The following is a 20,652-nucleotide window of genomic DNA, read 5'->3' as shown; positions in this document are numbered from 1 at the left end:
GGGGGGGGGGGAGTGAGTCATCCTCGATCCCATGGGACAGCTTGGAGAAAGTGGTCTTACACAGTGGAAAATACATTAGCAACTCAACCTCACTTGTACTGAATATGGAGTAAAGCCTATCAGCAAATCTCAATGCTCATGTTATGTCATGGGACTGACCACATCTGAAAGTGGAGATGAGATTAATAACTCATGTTGCACTAGACAGCCTGTACAACACACACAACAGTGGAGCCTTGCTTAGAACTGTATCAGAATTCGAGACTACATGCTGTGCTCACTCCCTTCAGTACAACAACATGGAATCATTAGGACATAAAATAAAGCTTACATCTTAAACACAAGATTCTGCAGATGCTGCCAGAGTAACACACACAAAATGCTGCAGCAACTCAGGTAGCGTCTATGGAAAGGAATAGAGTCAAAGTTTCAGACCGAGACCCTTCATGAGTCCTGACAAAGTCACTACCCGAAATGTTGACTCCATAGATAATACTTAACCTGCTGAGTTCCTCTAGTACTTTGTGTTAGATAGATAGATAGATAGATAGATACTTTATTCATCCCCATGGGGAAATTCAACTTTTTTTCCAATGTCCCATACACTTGTTGTAGCAAAACTAATTACATACAATACTTAACTCAGTAAAAAATATGATATGCATCTAAATCACTATCTCAAAAAGCATTAATAATAGCTTTTAAAAAGTTCTTAAGTCCTGGCGGTTGAATTGTAAAGCCTAATGGCATTGGGGAGTATTGACCTCTTCATCCTGTCTGAGGAGCATTGCATCGATAGTAACCTGTCGCTGAAACTGCTTCTCTGTCTCTGGATGGTGCTATGTAGAGGATGTTCAGAGTTTTCCATAATTGACCGTAGCCTACTCAGCGCCCTTCGCTCAGCTACCGATATTAAACTCTCCAGTACTTTGCCCACGACAGAGCCCGCCTTCCTTACCAGCTTATTAAGACGTGAGGCGTCCCTCTTCTTAATGCTTCCTCCCCAACACGCCACCACAAAGAAGAGGGCGCTCTCCACAACTGACCTATAGAACATCTTCAGCATCTCACTACAGACATTGAATGACGCCAACCTTCTAAGGAAGTACAGTCGACTCTGTGCCTTCCTGCACAAGGCATCTGTGTTGGCAGTCCAGTCTAGCTTCTCATCTAACTGTACTCCCAGATACTTGTAGGTCTTAACCTGCTCCACACATTCTCCATTAATGATCACTGGCTCCATATGAGGCCTAGATCTCCTAAAGTCCACCACCATCTCCTTGGTCTTGATTACAACTGATCAGTGTGTACGTATTTCATGTTACTGTCTGACTGGCTTTCATTCCTCACAAATACAACCAGAGAGAAAACAGTTAATAACAAGTACATCACTGTCCAACAGAACATCTAAAGGAAAGAAAAAGTTAACATTTTGGTTGAAAGCATTCACCAAACTTCTTGATAGGACAACTACCCCAGATCTAATTTATTCTGTCTTTCTCAATACTTAGCGAATTCATTTTCTTTTCTCTTATCTCACAAAAGCCTGTGGAAAGCGGCCAGTGAAGGAGTGGAGATTTGAGGCTTTGACTCGAGAGGCTTCGACTAGAAGAGGCAGAGGACGAGCTTGTTCCCAGTTAGTCTTTACAATGACCCCTGAGATGTGGCAGTCTTGGGGGAACTCCCCTCTTCCGCAGTCACATCTGCCAGAAGTGCTTGTGGCTGGGCAATCTGGAAGACCGAGTGAGGAATCTGGAGCAGCAGCTGGATGACCTTCGACTCATAAGGGAGAATGAGGCAGTCATAGATGAGAGGTACAGGGAGGTAGTCACACCTAGGCTGCCGGAAGCAGGTCGTTGGGTGACAGTCCAAGGGGGAAAGCGAAGGAGAGTAGACAGGTAGTGCAGAGCACCCCTGTAGCCATTCCCCTGAATAATAAGCTTACCGTCCTGGATGCTGTTGGTGAGAACGACCGACCAGGTGTGAGCCACGGTGGCAGGGCCTCTGGCACTGAGTCTGACCCTGTGGTGCAGAAGGATGGGACGGAGAAGAGGAGAGCTGTCGTCATTGGAGACTCAATAGTCAGGGGAGCAGACAGGAGATTTTGTGGACGTGAGAAGGAAACCCGCATGGTTTTTTGCCTCCCGGGTGCCAGGGTCCGGGATGTCTCTGACCAGGTGCATGACATCCTGGTACAAGAGGGAAAGCAACCAGAAGTCGTGATACATGTTGGGACCAATGACATAGGCAGGAAGACGGATGAGGTCCTGAAGTGTGAGTTTCGGGAACTAGGCAGAAGGCTGAAGAACAGGACCTCAAGGGTGGCGTTCTCAGGATTGCTGCCAGTACTATGTGATAGTGATGGTAGGAATTGGAGAACATGGCAGTTGAATGCGTGGCTGAGGAGTTGGTGCAGGGGGCAGGGTTTTAGATTTTTGGACCATTGGGATCTCTTCTGGGGAAGGTGGGACCTGTACAGATTGGATGGGTTGCACCTGAACTCAAGGGGGAGCAATATACTTACTGGTAGGTTTGCTAGCATGGTTCGGGAGGGTTTAAACTAATTTGTAAAGGGGGATGGGACCCAGAGCGATACAGCAGTGAAAGAAGTGCATGGAGTAAAGCCAGACCTAACATATAGAGAGGCTTTGAGGAAAGAGCAGCAGAATAAAGGGTATAAAGGTAGTAAGGTAGAAGGGCTAAAGTGTGTGTACTTCAATGCAAGAAGCATCAGGAACAAAGGTGATGAACTGAGAGCTTGAATACATACATGGAATTATGATGTAGTGGCCATTACGGAGACTTGGCTGGCACCAGGGCAAGAATGGATTCTCAATATTCCTGGATGCCAGTGCTTTAAAAGGGATAGAGAGGGGAGGAAAGGGGTGGAGGGGTGGCATTACTGGTCAGGGATACTATTACAGCTGCAGAAAGGGTGGGTAATGTAGCAGGATCCCCTTTTGAGTCAGTATGGCTGGAAGTCAGGAACAGGAAGGGAGCAGTTACTCTACTGGGGGTATTCTATCAGCCCCCTGGTAGCAGCAGAGATACCAAGGAGCAGATTGGGAGGCAGATTTTGGAAAGGTGCAAAAATAACAGGGTTGTTATCATGGGTGACTTTAACTTCCCTAATATTGATTGGCACTTGATTAGTTCCAAGGGTTTAGATGGGGCAGAGTTTGTTAAGTGTGTCCAGGATGGATTCCTGTCACAGTATGTTGACAGGCCGACTAGGGGGAATGCCATACTAGATCTAGTATTAGGTAACGAACTGGGTCAGGTCACAGATCTGTCAGTGGGTGAGCATCTGGGGGACAGTGATCACCGCTCCCTGACCTTTAGCATTATCATGGAAAAGGATAGAATCAGAGAGGACAGGAAAATTTTTAATTTGGGGAAGGGCAAATTATGAGGCTATAAGGCTTGAACTTGCGGGTGTGAATTGGGATGATGTTTTTGCAGGGAAATGTACTATGGACATGTGGTCAATGTTTAAGGATCTCCTGCAGGATGTTAGGGATAAATTTGTCCCGGTGAGGAAGATAAAGAATGGTAGGGTGAAGGAACCATGGGTGACAAGTGAAGTGGAAAATCTAGTCAGGCGGAAGAAGACAGCATACATGAGGTTTAGGAAGCAAGGATCAGATGGGTCTATTGAGGAATATAGGGTAGCAAGAAAGGAGCTTAAGAAGGGGCTGAGAAGAGCAAGAAGGGGGCATGAGAAGGCCTTGGCGAGTAGGGTAAAGGAAAACCCCAAGGCATTCTTCAATTATGTGAAGAACAAAAGGATGACAGGAGTGAAGGTAGGACCAATTAGAGATAAAAGTGGGAAGATGTGCCTGGAGGCTGTGGAAGTGAGCGAGGTCGTCAATGAATACTTCTCTTCGGTATTCACCACTGAGAGGGAACTTGATGACGGTGAGGACAATATGAGTAAGGTTGATGTTCTGGAGCATGTTGATATTAAGAGAGAGGAGGTGTTGGAGTTGTTAAAATACATTAGGACGGATAAGTCCCAGGGGACTGACGGAATATTCCCCAGGCTGCTCCACGAGGCAAGGGAAGAGATTGCTGAACCTCTGGCTAAGATCTTTATGTCCTCGTTGTCCACGGGAATGGTACCGGAGGATTGGAGGGAGGCAAATGTTGTCCCCTTGTTCAAAAAAGGTAGTAGGGATAGTCCAGGTAATTTAGACCAGTGAGCCTTACATCTGTGGTGGGAAAGCTGTTGGAAACGATTCTTAGAGATAGGATCTATGGGCATTTAGAGAATCATGGTCTGATCAGGGACAGTCAGCATCGTTTTGTGAAGGGCAGATCGTGCCTAACAAGCCTGATAGAGTTCTTTGAGGAGCTAACCAGGCATATAGATGAGGGTAGTGCAGTGGATGTGATCTACATGGAACTTAGTAAGGCATTTGACAAGGTTCCACACAGTAGGCTTATTTAGAAAGTCAGAAGGCATGGGATCCAGGGAACTTTGGCCAGGTGGATTCAGAATTGTTTTGCCTGTAGAAGGCAGAGGGTCATGGTGGAGGGAGTACATTCAGATTGGAGGGTTGTGACTCGTGGTGTCCCACAAGGATCTGTTCTGGGACCTCTACTTTTTGTGATTTTTATTAATGACCTGGATGTGGGGGTCGAAGGGTGGGTTGGCAAGTTTGCAGACGACACAAAGGTTGGTGGTGTTGTAGATAGTGTAGAGGATTGTCAAAGATTGCAGAGAGACATTGATAGGATGCAGAAGTGGGTTGAGAAGTGGCAGATGGATTCCGACCCAGAGAAGTGTGAGGTGGTACACTTTGGAAGAACAAACTCCAAGGCAGAGTACAAAGTAAATGGCAGTGTAACTTGGTAGTGTGGAGGAGCAGAGGGATCTGGGGGTACATGTCCACAGATCCCTGAAAGTTGCCTCACAAGTAGATAGGGTAGTTAAGAAAGCTTATGGGGTGTTAGCTTTCATAAGTCGAGGGATAGAGTTTAAGAGATGCAATGTAATGATGCAGCTCTATAAAACTCTAGTTAGGCCACATTTGGAGTACTGTGTCCAGTTCTGGTCGCCTCAGTATAGGAAGGAAATAGAAGCATTGGAAAGGGTACAGAGAAGATTTACCAGGATGCTGCCTGGTTTAGAGAGTATGGATTATGATCAGAGATTAAGGGAGCTAGGGCTTTACTCTTTGGAGAGAAGGAGGACAAGAGGAGACATGATAGAGGTGTACAAGATATTAAGAGGAATAGATAGAGCGGACAGCCAGCGCCTCTTCCCCAGGGCACCACTGCTCAGTACAAGAGGACATGGCTTTAAGGTAAGGGGAGGGAAGTTCAAGGGGGATATTAGAGGAAGGTTTTTCACTTAGAGAGTGGTTGGTGCGTGAATGCACTGCCTGAGTCAGTGGTGGAGGCAGATACACTAGTGAAGTTTAAGAGACTACTAGACAGGTATATGGAGGAATTTAAGGTAGGGGGTTATATGGGAGGCAGGGTTTGAGGGTCGGCACAACATTGTGGGCCGAAGGGCCTGTACTATGCTGTACTGTTCTATGTTCTAAAACCACATTGTGGGATATATCATGGTGAGCTGCAACATTGAATATTATGAAATTATATTACCACATTGATTATTAGAACATAGAAACCTACAGCACATTACAGGCCCTTCAGCCCATAATGTTGTGCCGACCATGTAGCCTACTCTAGAAACTGCCTTGAATTTCCCTTCTGCAAAGCCCTCTATTTTACTAAGCTCTATGTACCTACTTCAGTTTCTTAAAACACCCTATTGTATCCGTTTCCACCACCAACACCAGCACAGAACATAGAAATCTACAGTTTAAAAATTAAATGATATTTTGATACAATATTTGAGAGCATTCTATTTTTAGTTATAACACATGTACAGGCACGAGGGACCACAAAATGTACCAACCTTTTTAACCTACTCTAAGATCAATCTAACCCTTCCCTCCGACAGAGCCTAAGAGTTTATTAAAATCCCCTAACGTATCAGCCTCTACCACCACCCCATGGCACTGCATTCTGCATGGCGTTCTGCATCACCAAAAGGCTTACTTCTGACAACCCCCCCAATCATCTTAAACATATGGCCCTGTGCATTAACCATATCTGTCCTGAGAAAAAGTCTCTGGATATCCACTTAATCCACATCTCTTATTTTCTTGTTCACCTCTATCAAGTCACCTCTCATCCTCCTTTGCTCTAGACAAAATCACTAGTTCACTCGACCTATCCTCATAAGACTATCGAATTCATTTGGTGCTTCTGTAGTTACACGTTTTGAACAAAGAGGAACAAGCTGGTTGTATATCACAAATACAAAAGAAAACAGTTAAAGCAATGTTGTGATGAAGTCCTATGTTGACTTTAAGAACTATCTGCTGATAAGCTGAATATGGTCACTTATTTTACAGAGACTCAGTTACTCTTGAGTTGCTGGTGTCTCTCACAGCCAGTAGCTCGTACATAAATATGACCAGTTTTTGAGAAACAGCAGCTACTTTCTGGGACCTCACACCAATGGCACAAAGATCGATGACATTAAAATTATGTACTCATTGGTAGTACCGAATCACAAAATTATGTTAACAGATTGAGCAAATGGGAATGAGTGGGGAATGGATTTCAAAGCAAACATGCTTTAATTAGCTTTAATGACAAGAAAGGATAGTAAGGGCAGATCTCTAACTAAATGATAAAAACCTAAATATGATTCAAGGAACCTTCATAATTTATGAATCATCACCATTATCATTATCTGCCACATTTTATGACATGGACGATCATGGTCTTTGACCATGATAGTTCTTGGCAAATTCTTCTACAGAAGTGATTTGCCATTGCAGAAGTTCCCGAGTTCGATCCAGTGACAGACCACTTCTGAATAGGCTCTCCATCTGTGCCAGGTTGATGTGGAGGATCAAAACTTCAAACCCCCAAAACCCAATAATTAAAGCAATGCGTTGCTTAGTAATAATTGTAGCTTTCATTGGGGCAGGGCCTTTCTCACTTTATCCTTTAAAATTGTTCCGATCGTTGACCGACGTAGTCTAACACTTTTACAACGACCAATGGCGTTTCACCTCTTTCCAATTGCTTTATTATTTCCACTTTATTTTCAATCGTGATTATTTTCGTGAACAGAAACACTACAGATTCAGAGCTCCACTGCCCGGTCCTAAAGTCCACCGCACTGAGACAGGTTAAATAAGGTCTGGGGTTCCACTGGGTCCTAAGGTCCACCACATTTAGACAGGTTGAATAAGGGACTTGAGCATCCGCATTTTTTGGTATCTTCGAGGGGTCCCGGAACCAACCCCTTGCGGATAAGGAGGGCTGACTGTACCTGGTTTTCTGCCTCACCTGTAAGTCTGTTGGGGTCTTTTTTTTAAATCTATTCATTTACGGGATGCGGGTGTCGCCAGCAAAGCCGGCATTTATTGCCCATCCTTAGTTGCCCTCAAGAAGGTGGTGATGAGCTGCCTTCTTGAACTGCTGCAGTCCCTGAGGTGCAGATAAACCCACAGTGCTGATAGAGAGGGAATTCCATGATTTTGACCCAGCAACAATGAAGGAATGGTGATGTTTCCAAGTCAGGATGGTGAATGACTTGGTGGGGGAATTCCAAGTGGTGGTGTTCCCAGTTATCTGTTGTTCTTGTCCTTCTAGATGGTAGTGGTCGTGGGAAGGTGCTGCCTTAGGAACACTGATGTGTTGTTGCAGTGCATCTTGTAGAAAGTACACACTGCTACAACTGTTTGCCAGCAGTAGAGGGACTGGATGCTTGTGAAAAGGGGTATCAATCAAGAGGGCTGCCTTGTATCGGATGATGTTGATGGAGCTGCATTCATTCAGGTGAGAGGTGAGTATTCCATTACACTCCTGACCTGAGCCTCATAGATGATGAACAGACTTTGGGGAGTCCGGAAGTGAGTTGCACATGTTACAAATGTGCCACAACTCTGAGGGGCCGAAGGGTACAAAGTCACCCCCTCCTTTTCGAGAATCGCAAGATCGCTATTAATTCGGGTCTGGGACCCAGGAAATGAGAGAGAATCCACAAGGTTTGGAATGTGTCCTGGCCTCAGCGAAACAAAGCCACTGATAACGGCCATTGTCTCTTGGAGACGGAATTGTGTATTGAGTACTGTACTATTCATTGAAGCCCCTCAGGGGACAACCAGAGTGGGCTGGTTGAGGGATTGCATCATCCCAACTTGATTGACATCTGAGACCCCGTGAGTAAGGATAAAAGAGGGTCTGGGGAACAACCCCTTTAGACGCACCAGGAGAAACGCTGGAAATCCAGTGACAGCGTTTTATAGCGAATGCCGGTGAGGGCTTGTGTGCGTCCTCCCTTGCCTGGGATTGGCGGGCTCATCACGGAAGAACGGTGTAGCTAAAGAAGAGGCCACAAGTGAACGCCCACACCAACGAGACTCCGACAGATCGAAATCATAAAAGGAAGGCCGGCAAGTTTTTCTCCCAAAACTCTCTCTCTCTCCAACCATTGCAACCCAGCGGTCCCCAAAGGCTGCAGCCTGCATGAACTGAGTAACTTTTATATTTCCATCGGACAATACATTATCCCCTAGACAACGATAGAGCTTATTTCTTATTATTATTATACCCGCACTTTTAGATTTAGTATTGACAACGTATATTATCTGTATATTTGCATTGATATTATTTTTGTGTATTTTTACTAATAAATACTGTTAAAAATAGTACCATCAGACTTCAATGGACCTCTCTATCTTTGCTGGTAAGTGACCCAGTTACGGGGTACGTAAATACACATTGCAGGATTCCTAGCCTTTGACCTGCTCTGGTAATCACAGTGTTTATATGACCAGACCAGTTCAGTTCCTGTCAATGGCAACCCCCCAGGATGTTGATAGTAGGGGATTCAATGATGGTGATGCCATTGGATGTCAAGGGACGATGGTTAGAGCCTCTCTTGTTAGAGATGGTCATTGCCTGGCACTTGCATGGCTTGAATATTACTTGCCACTTGTCAGCCACCTGGGCATTGTCCAGGTCCTGGTGCATTTGGGTATGAACTGTTTCACTATCTGAGGAGTCACAAATGGTGCAGAACACTGTACAGTCATCTGTGAACATCCCCACTTCTGACCTTATGATGGAAGGAAGGTCATTGACGAATCAGCTGAAGATGAATCAACTTCCTGAGGAATTACTACAGTGATGTCCTGAGGGTGAGATGATTGAAATCCAACCACCACAACTATCTACCTCTGTGTCAGGTATGATTCCAACCAGCAGAGGGTTTTCCCCCTAATTCCCATTGACTCCATTTTAGCTAGGGCACCCGATGCCATATTTGGTCGAGTGCTGCCTTGATGTCAAGGGTTATCACTCTCACCTCATCTCTGGCCCAAAGAGGTGATGAGGTCAGGAGCTGAGTGGCCTTGATGGAACCCAAACTGGGCATCTGTAAGCAGGTCATTGCTGAGTAGCTGCTGCATGATAGCACTATTGATGACCCCTTCCATTACTTGGCTGATGATTGACAGTAGGCTGATAGGGCAGTAATTGGTTGGGTTGGACTTGTCTTGTTTCTTGTGTACAGGACATACCTGGGCAATTTTCCACATTTCTGGGTAGATGTTGGTGTTGTAGTTGTACTGGAATAACAAGTGGCGCAGCAAGTTCTGGAGTACAAGTCCTCAGGACTATTTTTAGAATTTTGTCTGGGCCCATTGCCTTCGCAGTATCCAGTGCTTTCAGCCATTTCTTGATATCACATGGAGTGAATCAGATCGACTGCATATTGACATCTGGGATGCTGGGGACTTCTGGAGGAGGCTGAGCTGGATCATCTATTCAGCATTTCTGACTGAAGATTGTTGCAAATGTCTCAGTCTTATCTTTTGCACAGTATGCTGGGTTCCTCTATCATTGAGGATGGGAATATTTGTGGAGCCTCCTCTTCCAGTGAGTTTTTTGATTGTTCACCACCATTCATGGGTGGATGTGGCAGGACTACAGAGCTTGGATTTGAGCCGTTGGTTCTGGAACCACTTAGCTCTGTCTATCACTTGCTGCTTATGGTGTTTGGCATGCAAGTAGTCCTGTATTGTGGCTTCACCAGGGTGACAGCTGCTGATGGGCCACAGTGCCTCATAGACGCCCAGTCTTGGGCTGCTAGATCTGTTCAAAGTCTACACCATTTAGCATGGTGGCAGTGCCACACAACGCACTCATGTGGCCTCCTGTATATCAGTGAGACCCAACATAGATTGGGAGACCACTTCACTAAGCATCTATGCTCCGTCCACCAGAAAAAGCAGGATCTCCCAGTGGCCACCCATTTTAATTCTATTTCCCATTCTGACGTGTCTATCTATGGCCTCCTCTACTGTTGAGTTGAGGCTACACTTAGGTTGGAGAAGAACTTATGTTTCGTCTGGGTAGCCTCCAACCAAATGGCATCAACGTTGATTTCTCAAACTTCCAGCAATGCCCTCCCCCCCCAGCCCTCTCTATTCCGCATCCCCTTTCCCCTCACTCAATTTATCTTCTTACCTGCCCATCCCCTCCCTCTGGCACTCCTCTCCCCTTTTCTTTCTTCAATGGCCTTCTGTCCTCTCCTATTAGATTCTCCCTTCTCCAGCCCTGTATCTTTCACCAATCAACTTACCAGCTCTTTACTTCAAACACCCCCACCCAGTTTCACTTATCACCTTGCATTTCTTCCACCCTCCCCCCACCTTCTAACTGAAGTTCTCCAGTTCTGCTGAAGGGTGTTGGCCCAAAATGCTGACTGTACTTTCTTCCATAGATGCTGCCTGGCCCGCTGAGTTTCTCCAGCATTTTGTGCGTATTGCTTAGATTTCCACCATCTGCTGATTTCTCTCATTTGTGATTAGTTTAGGCAGATTGTGCTTGTCTACTATTCTGCCTTAGATGAAGATCAGACCACATTTTATAACTAATTAATGCAGAAAACCAGGTAATTACAAAGGGTTCACAAACTTTTTCTTGCAATGTTACCTCCAACCTCACCACCCAACTCTATCAACAGGTACAGAAAATAAACATGACGCACAGAACCTTGGCCCTTCTCTCTGGAAGATCCAACTGTTTATCAAATTATTAAAACATAAATAGAACTGATTCAAATGTATTGGACCAAGGAATGCAAGGACGGCTTGAACTACCCAGTTCTTTGTTTTTCAAAATGAAATGGAAATTGGAACCTCATTTTCAACAACTTTCAAAGTCAGTTAATTTATACAGTGATACATACGTCACTGTATACTAACTTGAGAGTCATTTCCTAGCCAGCATTTTCAAGAAAAATGAAGGAATACAATAGAATTTATGGAAAACTAAACAAAGACTGATCAACAACCAGTGTGCAAAAGACAGATTGCGCAAATAAAAATAATACTGAAAACATGAGTTGTAGAATCCTTGAAAGTGAGTTTGTGGTTAGTGGAATCAGTTCAGAGTCGAGTTGAGTGAAATTACTCATACCAGTTCAGGAGCCTGATGGTTATTAAGTAATAACTGTTCCTGAACTTGGTTTCATAAGACTATAAGATATAGGAGCAGAATTAGGCCATCTGGCCCATTGAGTCTGCTCCACCATTTCATCATGGCTGATCCAATTTTCCTCTCAGCCCCAATCTCCTGCCTTCTCCCCGTATCTCTTCATACCCTGACCTATCAACAATCTATCAGCCTCTGCATTAGCTATACATAAAGAATTAACAACAATAAGTACTCCATTTTGATGACCTACCCGGGGAAAGCAACAGATGCCGTGCCTTTGGCACGGATTCTTGCCCTGCGGCTCAGAAGGATACAGAACTGAAGAGAATGGCAGCAGTAATAGGGGACTCCAGCTAGGGGGAACAGATAGGCGATTCTGTGAACGCGAAAAAGAAACAGACAGTAGTTTGCCTCCCAGGTGCCAGGGTCTGTGATGTTTCTGAACGTGTCCACAATATCCTGAAAAGGGAAGGTGAGCAGCCAAAAGTCGTGGTACATATTGGTACCAATGACATAGGTAGAAATAGGGAGAAGGTCCTGAAAAAAGGAATACGTGGAGTTAGGAAGAAAGCTAGAAGTAGGGCCTCAAGGGTAGCAATCTCAGGATTTCTGCCTGGGCCATGCGACAGTAAGGATAGGAATAGAATGAGGTGGCAGATAAATGCGTAGCTGAAGAATTGGAGCGGGGGCAGGGATTCAGATTTCTGGATAACTGGGACCTCTTCTGGGGCAGGTGTGACCTGTACTTGAATCCAAGGAGGGGACTAATATTCTTGCGGCAGGTTTACTATAGCTGTTGGAAGTGGTTTAAACTAATATTGGAGGGGAATAGAGCTGAGGATGAGCTAGCAGGTTTACATATAGAAAATGGGTGTAATATGAATGTAAGGAAGGATAAGCCAATGATTGGGTACGTACAGCTGAAGTCACAAGTTTACATACACTTCGTTTGAAGTCATTAAAACTCATTGTTTAATCACTCCACAGATTTCATATTAACAAACTATAGTTTTGGCAAAGCGTTGAGGGCATCTACTTTGTGCATGACATGAGTAATTTTTCCAACAATTGTTGACAGACAGATTATTTCACTTTTATTTGACTATATCACAATTCCAGTGGGTCATAAGTTTACAAACAAAATCAAAAGAAATCAGCCAAGACCTCAGAAAAAAAAATTGTGGACCTCTGGTTCATCCTTGGGAGCAATTTCCAAACACCTGAAGGTACCACGTTCATCTGTACAAACAATAGTACGCAAGTATAAACACCATGCGACCACAAAGTTGTCATACTGCTCAGGAAGGAGACACATTCTGTCTCCTAGAGGTGAATGTACTTTGGCGCAAAAAGTGCAAATCAATCCCAGAACAACAGCAAACAACCTTGTGAAGATGCTGGAGGAAACAGGTAGAGACGTACCTATATCCACAGTAAAACGAGTCCTATATCGACATAATCTGAAAGGCTGCTCAGCAAGGAAGAAGCCACTGCTCCAAAACCGCCATCAAAAAGCCAGACTACAGTTTGCAAGTGCACATGGGGACCAACATCTTATTTTTTGGAGAAATGTCCTCTGGTCTGATGAAAAAAAAATTGAACTGTTTGGCCATAATGGCCATTGATATGTTTGGAGGAAAAAGGGTGAGGCTTGCAAGCCGAAGAACACCATCCCAACCGTGAAGCATGGGGGTGGCAGCATCATGTTGTGGGGGTGCTTTGCTGCAGGAGGGACTGGTGCACTTCACAAAATTGATAGCATCACGAGGAAGGAAAATTATGTGGATATATTGAAGCAACGTCTCAAGACATCAGCCAGGAAGTTAAAGCTTGGTCGCAAATGGGTCTTCCAAATGGACAATGACCCCAAGCATAACTCCAAAGCTGTGGCAAAACTGTTTAAGGACAAAGTCAAGGTATTGGAGTGGCCATCACAAAGCCCTGACCTCAATCCGAAAGAAAATTTGTAGGCAGAACGAAAAAAGCTTGTGCGAGCAAGGAGGCCCACAAACCTGACTCAGTTACACCAGTTCTGTCTGGAGAAATATAACAAAATTCCAGCAACTTGCTGTGAGAAGCTTGTGGAAGGCTACCCAAAACGTTTGACCCAAATTAAACAATCTAAAGGCAATGCTACCAAATACTAACAAAGTGTATGTAAACTTCTAACCCACTGGGAATGTGATGAAAAAAATAAAAGCTGAAATAAATCATTCTCTCTACTATTATTTTGACATTTCACATTCTTAAAATAAAGTAGTGATCCTAACTGACCTAAGACAGGGAATGTTTTCTAGGATTAAATGTCAGGAATTGTGAAAAACTCAGTTTAAATGTATTTGGCTAAGGTGAATGTAAACTCCTGACTTCAACTGTATGCAGATAGTGCAAAGAATGACAGACAGACATACTTTATTGATCCCGAGGGAAATTGGGTTTTGTTACAGTCACACCAACCAAGAATAGTGTAGAAATATAGCAATATAAAACCATAAATAATTAAATAATAGGTAAATCATGCCAAGTGAAAATAAGTCCAGGACCAGCCTATTGGCTCAGGGTGTCTGACACTCTGAGGCAGCAGTTGTAAAGTTTGATGGCCACAGGCAGGAATGACTTCCTATGACGCTCAGTGTTGCATCTCGGTGGAATGAGTCTCTGGCTGAATGTACTCCTCTGCCTAACCAGTACATTATGGAGTGGATAGCAGACATTGTCCAAGATGGCATGCAACTTGGACAGCATCCTCTTTTCGGACACCACCGTCAAAGAGTCCAGTTCCACCCCCACAACATCACTGGCCTTACAAATGAGTTTGTTGACTCTGTTGGTGTCTGCTACCCTCAGCCTGCTGCCCCAGCACACAATAAACATGAATGCAGGACTGAAGGAGCTATATTTAAATATGCGTAGCATGCGGAGTAAGGTGGACAAATTCACGGTGCAATTAGAGATTGGTCACTATGACGTTGTGGGCATCACTGAATCATGGATGAAAGAAGGCCATAGTTGCAAGCTTAACATCAAAGGATATACTTTGTATTGAAAGGACAGGCAGGAAGCATAGGCAGTGGTGTGGCTCTGTTTGTAAGAGATGTAATTACATCTTTAGAAAGAAGTGAAATAGGGTCAGAGAATATTCAATCTTTGTGAGTAGAGTTAAAGAACTGCAAGGGTAAAAAACACTATTATGGGAATCATATATAGGCCTCCAAATCTTTTAAAAGTTCTTCAAGGAAGCAAGAAGTAGGGTGGAAAAAGGAGAGGCAGTGAACTTCATTTACTGGGATTTTCAGAAGGCACCATACATGAAGCTGCTTAACAAGATGAAATCCTATGGTGTTACAGGAAAGATACTGGCATGGATAGAGGAATGGCTGACAACCAGGAAGCAGCGAGTGTAAAGGGGGCCTTTTCTAGTTGGCTGCCAGTGACTAGTGGAGCTCCCTCAGGGGCCAGTATTAGGACTGGGACTTTTCATGTTGTTTGTCAATGATTTGTATAATGGAATTGATGGCTTTGTGGCAAAGCTTGCGAATGATACGAAGAAAGGTGGAGGGGTAGGTAGAGCTGAGGAAGCACTGCTGACATCCAAGATGGTGGTGTGACACAGCTTGCAGCGGCCACTCTGGAGCTGATTATCTGTTACTTGTGAAGCAGGGTGCCGTGCGCAATCATAATCGGATGAAAAACGTACGTGGGAGCACGAAGGAACATCTGGAAATCTCCAGGAAGACCTTCTTTGTTGCTGCTGCTGCGGTGAGGTCTGGGTCTCTGCTGGGAAGAACAGGCCCCCCGTCCTCGGGGTTGCGTTGCCAATGGCCGTAGGCGGGGGTGTCTTAATACGCTCGGCAGAGGACGGTGCTCGGAGAAGCTGTGCCGGAGGGGATGGTCGGAGGCTCAGAGGTTCAACGGACTCGGAGTCCGCTGCGATCAGGTCGCTTTCAGTGTGTGCTGTGTCTGCGAGGCTGGGTTCAACAGAGCTTCCATTGTGTGCTGCGTCTGCAAGGCTGAGTTGGGCGGTGCCTTGGAAGTCCATAGCGGAGGTATTCCCTTCTGCCGCTGGCATGGGATGACGAGTCTATCGGGGACCCTGAGGACTTGTGGAAACTGTGGTGGTTTCTTTTGAACTTATAGTCTTTTAGCATCTTTGGACTATTTTTACTGTGCCCATGGTCTGTTTTTTTTTTAATCAATTATGCTATTGTTTGCACTGTGTTTGCACTATGCGGCTTTGTGCAGGTCTTGTAGCTTTAGTTTTTAGTCTTGTTTTGTCTGGTGGGATTGGAGCTCCTTTCCGGGGAATGCGCTAAGATGGTAGCGCGATATTAATATGCAGCAGCCTCTCCGGACTCTGGATTGGGGATTGCCAAACGTTACGTGGATTTTCTGGTGTAGTATGTTTTGTCATGTGCTTTTGTGATATCATTCTGGAGGAACGATGTCTCATTTTTTAAACTGCATTGCATTTGTGGTTTCTAAATGACAATAAACTGAATCTGAATCTGATTGCAGCAGGATTTAGACAAATTGGAAGAAAGGACCAAAAAGTGGTAGATGAAATATAGTGTTGGGAAATGCATGAAAATGTATTTTGGTAAAAGCAACAACAGTGCGGATTATTTTCTAAATGGGGTGAAGGTTCAAACATCAGAAGTGCAGAGGGAGTCCTCGTTCAAGACACCCAAAAGGTTAATTTACAGGTCAAGTCTGTGGTAAAGAAGGCAAATGCAGTGTTGGAATTTATTTATTTCAAGGGGAAAAGGATACAAAAGCAAAGAGATAATGCCGAGGCTTTATTAGACACTTGTCAGGCTACACTTGGAGTACTCTCAGCAGTTTTAGACCCCATATCTCAGAAAGGATGCATTGTCATTGGAGAGAGTCCAGAAGAGGTTCTTAAGGATGATTTCAGGAATGAAGGGGTTAATACATGAGGAGCGATTGGCAGCTTTGGGCCTGTAAATCACTGGAATTTAGAAGAATGTGAGGGAGATCTTGTTGAAATCCACTGAATGTTGGAAGGACTAGATAGGGTGGATGTGGAGATGATGTTTCCTATGGTGGGGATATCCAGAACTAGAGGGCACAGCCTCTTTTAGAACAGAGGCAAGAAGGAGTTTTTTAGCCAGAGAGTAGTGAATCTGTGGAATGCTCTAACACAGACTGTGATGGACACTGCATTTCATCTGCCACTTCTTTGCCCATTCTCTTAATCTGTCCAAGTCCTTCTGTAGCCTCTCCACTTGCTCAAAACTACCTGTCCCTAAACCCATCTTCATATTGTCTGCAAACTTTGCAACAATGGCATCCATTCAATCATCCAAATCATTGACATATAATGGAAAAAGAATCTGTCCCAACACAGAACCCTGTGGAACACCACTAGTTACCGGCAGCCAACCAGAAAGGCTCCCTTTATTCCTACAGTTCAGCGCCTGCCAATCGGCCAATGCTTTATCCAAACTAGAATACCATGGCCTGTAACACCATGGGTTCATAGCTTGTTAAGCAGCCTCAGGTGTCACATCTTGTCAAGGGCCTTCTGAAAATCCAAGTACACAACATCAACTACTTCTCCTTTGTCTATCCTGCCTGTTATTTCTTCAAACAGATTTATCAAGCAAGATTTTCCCTCGAGGAACCCATACTGACTATGGCCTATATTATCCTGTGCCTCCAAGAACCCTGAGACCTCATCCTTAGTAATTGACTCCAACACCTTCCCAACCACTGAGGCTAGTCCAACTGCCCTAGAGTTTCCTTTCTTCTGCCTCTCTCCCTTCTTGAAGAGAGGAGTGAGAGTTGCAATTTCCAATTTTCTGGGACCATTCCAGAATCAAGTGATTCTTGAAAGATCATTATCAATGCCTCCACAATCTCTTCAGCTACCTCTTTCAGAACTCTGGGTTGTACACCAACTGGTCCAAGTGACTTATCTACCTTCAGACCTTTCAGTTTCCAAAGAACCTTCTCTCTGGAAATAGTAACTTCACATACTTCATGACCTCTGCCACCATATTGCTAGTGTCTCCCACACTGAAGAATGATACAGTTCATCTGTCATTTCCTTGTCCCCCATTATTACCTCTCCAGCATCATTTTCCAGCGGTCCGATATCCACTCTCACCTCTCTTTTACACTTTATGTATCTAAAGAAATTTTTGGTATCCTCTTTATCATCACTGGCTACCTTACTTATGTATTCAATCTTTACCTTCTTAATTATTTTTCTTTTTTTAAAATTTCCTCCTGTTGGCTTTTAAAAGCTTCTCAATTCTGTAACTTTCCACTAATTTTTGTTCCTTTGTATGCCCTTTGGCTTTTATGCTGGGTTTGACTTCTCATGTTAGCCATAATTGTGTCATATTGCCTTTAGAATACTTCTTCCTCTTTGGGATGTATATTCTGTGCCTTCCAAATTGCTTCCAGGAATTCCAGCCATTGCTGCTCTGCCATCATCCCTGCCAGTGTTCTTTTCCAATCAATTCTGGCCAACTCTTCTCTCACGTCTCTGTAATTCCCTTTACTCCGCAGTAATACTGATATATCTGACTTTAGCTTATTATGATCACTTTCCACTTAGTGTTCTTTTACCTTAAGCTCTCTGATCAATTCTGGTTCATTGCACAACACGTAATCCAAAATAGCTGATCCTCTAGTGGGCTCAACCTCGAGCTGCTCTAAAAAGCCATTTCATAGGCATTCTTGAAATTCCCCTTCTTGAAACCTTGCAGCAACCTGATTTTCCCGATCTACCTGCATATTAAAATCCCCTGTGACTATATAACATTGCCCTTTTGGCACGTATTTTCCATCTCCCATTGTAATTTGTAGACCTCATCTTTACTACTGTTTGGGACTCTGTATAAAACTCCCATCAGGGTCTTTTGCAGTTCCTTAGCTCTATCTACAATGATTCAACACCTTCCAACCCTATGTCACCTCCTTCTAAAGATTTAATTTCATATTTTTTTTACCAACAGAGCAACGCCGCCCCTCCCCGACTTCCGTCCTGTTTTTCGATACAATGTGTATCCTTGACATTAATCTCCCAGCTATAACCTTCTTTCAGCCATGATTCAGTAATGCCTACAACATCATGCACGCCAATCTGCAACTGTGCTACAAATTCATCTACCTTATTCCATATACTACGCACATTCATTTATAACACCTTCAGTCCCGTAATCACCTTTTTTGATTTTGTCCTCCTCTCACAGTGCAACTCATCCTGTTGACTGCAATTTTGCCCTATCAACAGCCTCCCCTCACCACACATTGCCTCCGTTTATAAATCAGCTACCTCATCTTCAGCACTATCATCTGCCTTTCTGATGATACATCTTGCATTGAAATACACACAGCTCAGGACACAAGCTGCACCATGCTCAACCTTTTGATTCCTGCCCTTGTCTGAGGTCTTACCAACATCTGTCTCCACAACCTCTCCACTAACTGTTTTGGCACTCTGATTCTCATCCCCCTGCAACTCTAGTTTAAAACCCACCGTGCAGCATTAAAAAACCTTCCCGCTAGGACACTAGTCCCCCTCCAGTTCAGGTCCAAACAGTTCCTTTTGTACAGGTCCCACCTTCCCTGGAAGAGAGCCCAATGATCCAAAAATCTTATGCCTCCCTCCTACACCAACTCCTTAGTCACATATTAAACTGTATAATGCTAGTTCTGGCACGGATAGCAATCCTGAGATCACAACCCTGGAAGTTCTGAACATATTGTGTAGAACCTCGTCACTCACCCTACCCAGGTCATTGTCACCTACACGGACCATGACCTCTGGCTTTTTACCCTCCCACTAAGTATGCTGAGGATGTCCAGGGCCCTGGCACCTGGGAGGCAACATATCATCTGGGAATCTCACCCACAGAACCCCCTGTCCAGTCCCCTAACTAATGAATCCCCTATCACTACAGTATGCCTCTTCTCCCCCACCTTTCCTTCTGAGTCACACTCAGCTCCTGAAACCCGGCCACTGTGACTTTCCTCTGTTAGGTCAACACCCCCCAACATTATCCAAAGTGATAAATCTGTTGTTGAGGGGGATGGCCACAGGGGTTCTCTGCACTGGCTCCTTAACCCCTTTCCCTATCCTGCCAGTCACCCAGTCTCCTGTGTCCTGCACCTTGGGTGTAGCTAACTCTCTATATGTCCTATCTATCACCGCTTCAGCCTCCCGAATGATTTGGAGTTCATCCAGTTCCAGCTCCAACTCCTTAATGCAGATTGTTAGAAGCTGCAGCTGGAGGCACTTCTCGCAGTTCTATTCATCAGAGACACTGGACGTCTCCCTGCCTTCCCACACCCTGCAAGAGGAGTATTCCACTACTTTATACTTCTCTCAATTTGTAGCTCTGGTATCTTGTGCTAATCTGCTTTGAAACTTGGTTTGGATAACAACTACTGGGCTTCAAACTGTCTGAGTATCCACATATATTATTTTTTACTATGCTATGGAAGGTTAGGTTACACATTACTAACAGCAGCATATGAATCAATTATTACACATGCTATCAGACCAATCAAGAGGGAATAAAACAACTGCTCTATGATACGGAAATAAATGCTGATGTGATAATTTGTGAAATGGGTCAACTGTTTTTGTGGAAAAAAAAACTCAAAATTGCTTCTTCCTTTTGCTGTCAGTTTTGACTGAACTTGAAAAGCAAATACCAGAACATTGCTCTTGTTTTATCTTATTAATATAAGCAAATGCCAAATAAAATAAATAGGGGAAGAATCCAAAGCAAAGCATTAAAAGTTGGTAGGGCACAGCAACATGGTTTCCTGAAACTCAAATGAGATAGGTCAGTTGGGTGGGTGCCACAATCTTTCAAAACTTGCTTGAGAAAATCTTGTTAAAGCAGCAGGCAAATATGAAATCATACTGCCTTCACCCATAAATCCCCTGCCACATTAATACAATTCCAACTGCCAACTTAAACAGCATTGGCAAATACATGACACACAACTCAACAATATTACAAAGTGGCAATTCCGGACTAAACTTGAATCACTAAAGGATGCTTGACAGTTGTGGCAGGGCTTGAATGTTATCACCTCCTACAAACTGAAATCAAGCAACATTTAGCCATG

At 44.2% G+C, this 20,652-nt stretch overlaps 1 protein-coding gene across 22 annotated transcripts in view; it reads right to left on the bottom strand.

Moving 5' to 3' along the window:
• Nucleotides 1-20,652, bottom strand: part of LOC140738555 (nuclear receptor subfamily 2 group C member 1-A-like) — a 160,825-nt gene that overhangs the window by 19,101 nt on the left and 121,072 nt on the right. The gene's annotated exons all lie outside the window — the stretch shown is intronic.

Source organism: Hemitrygon akajei, chromosome 14, assembly GCF_048418815.1.
Source record: "Hemitrygon akajei chromosome 14, sHemAka1.3, whole genome shotgun sequence".
In the NCBI taxonomy this organism is placed as follows: domain Eukaryota; kingdom Metazoa; phylum Chordata; class Chondrichthyes; order Myliobatiformes; family Dasyatidae; genus Hemitrygon; species Hemitrygon akajei.
Note: the sequence above shows the minus strand (reverse complement) of the source record. Positions and strands in the feature narration are given on the sequence as shown.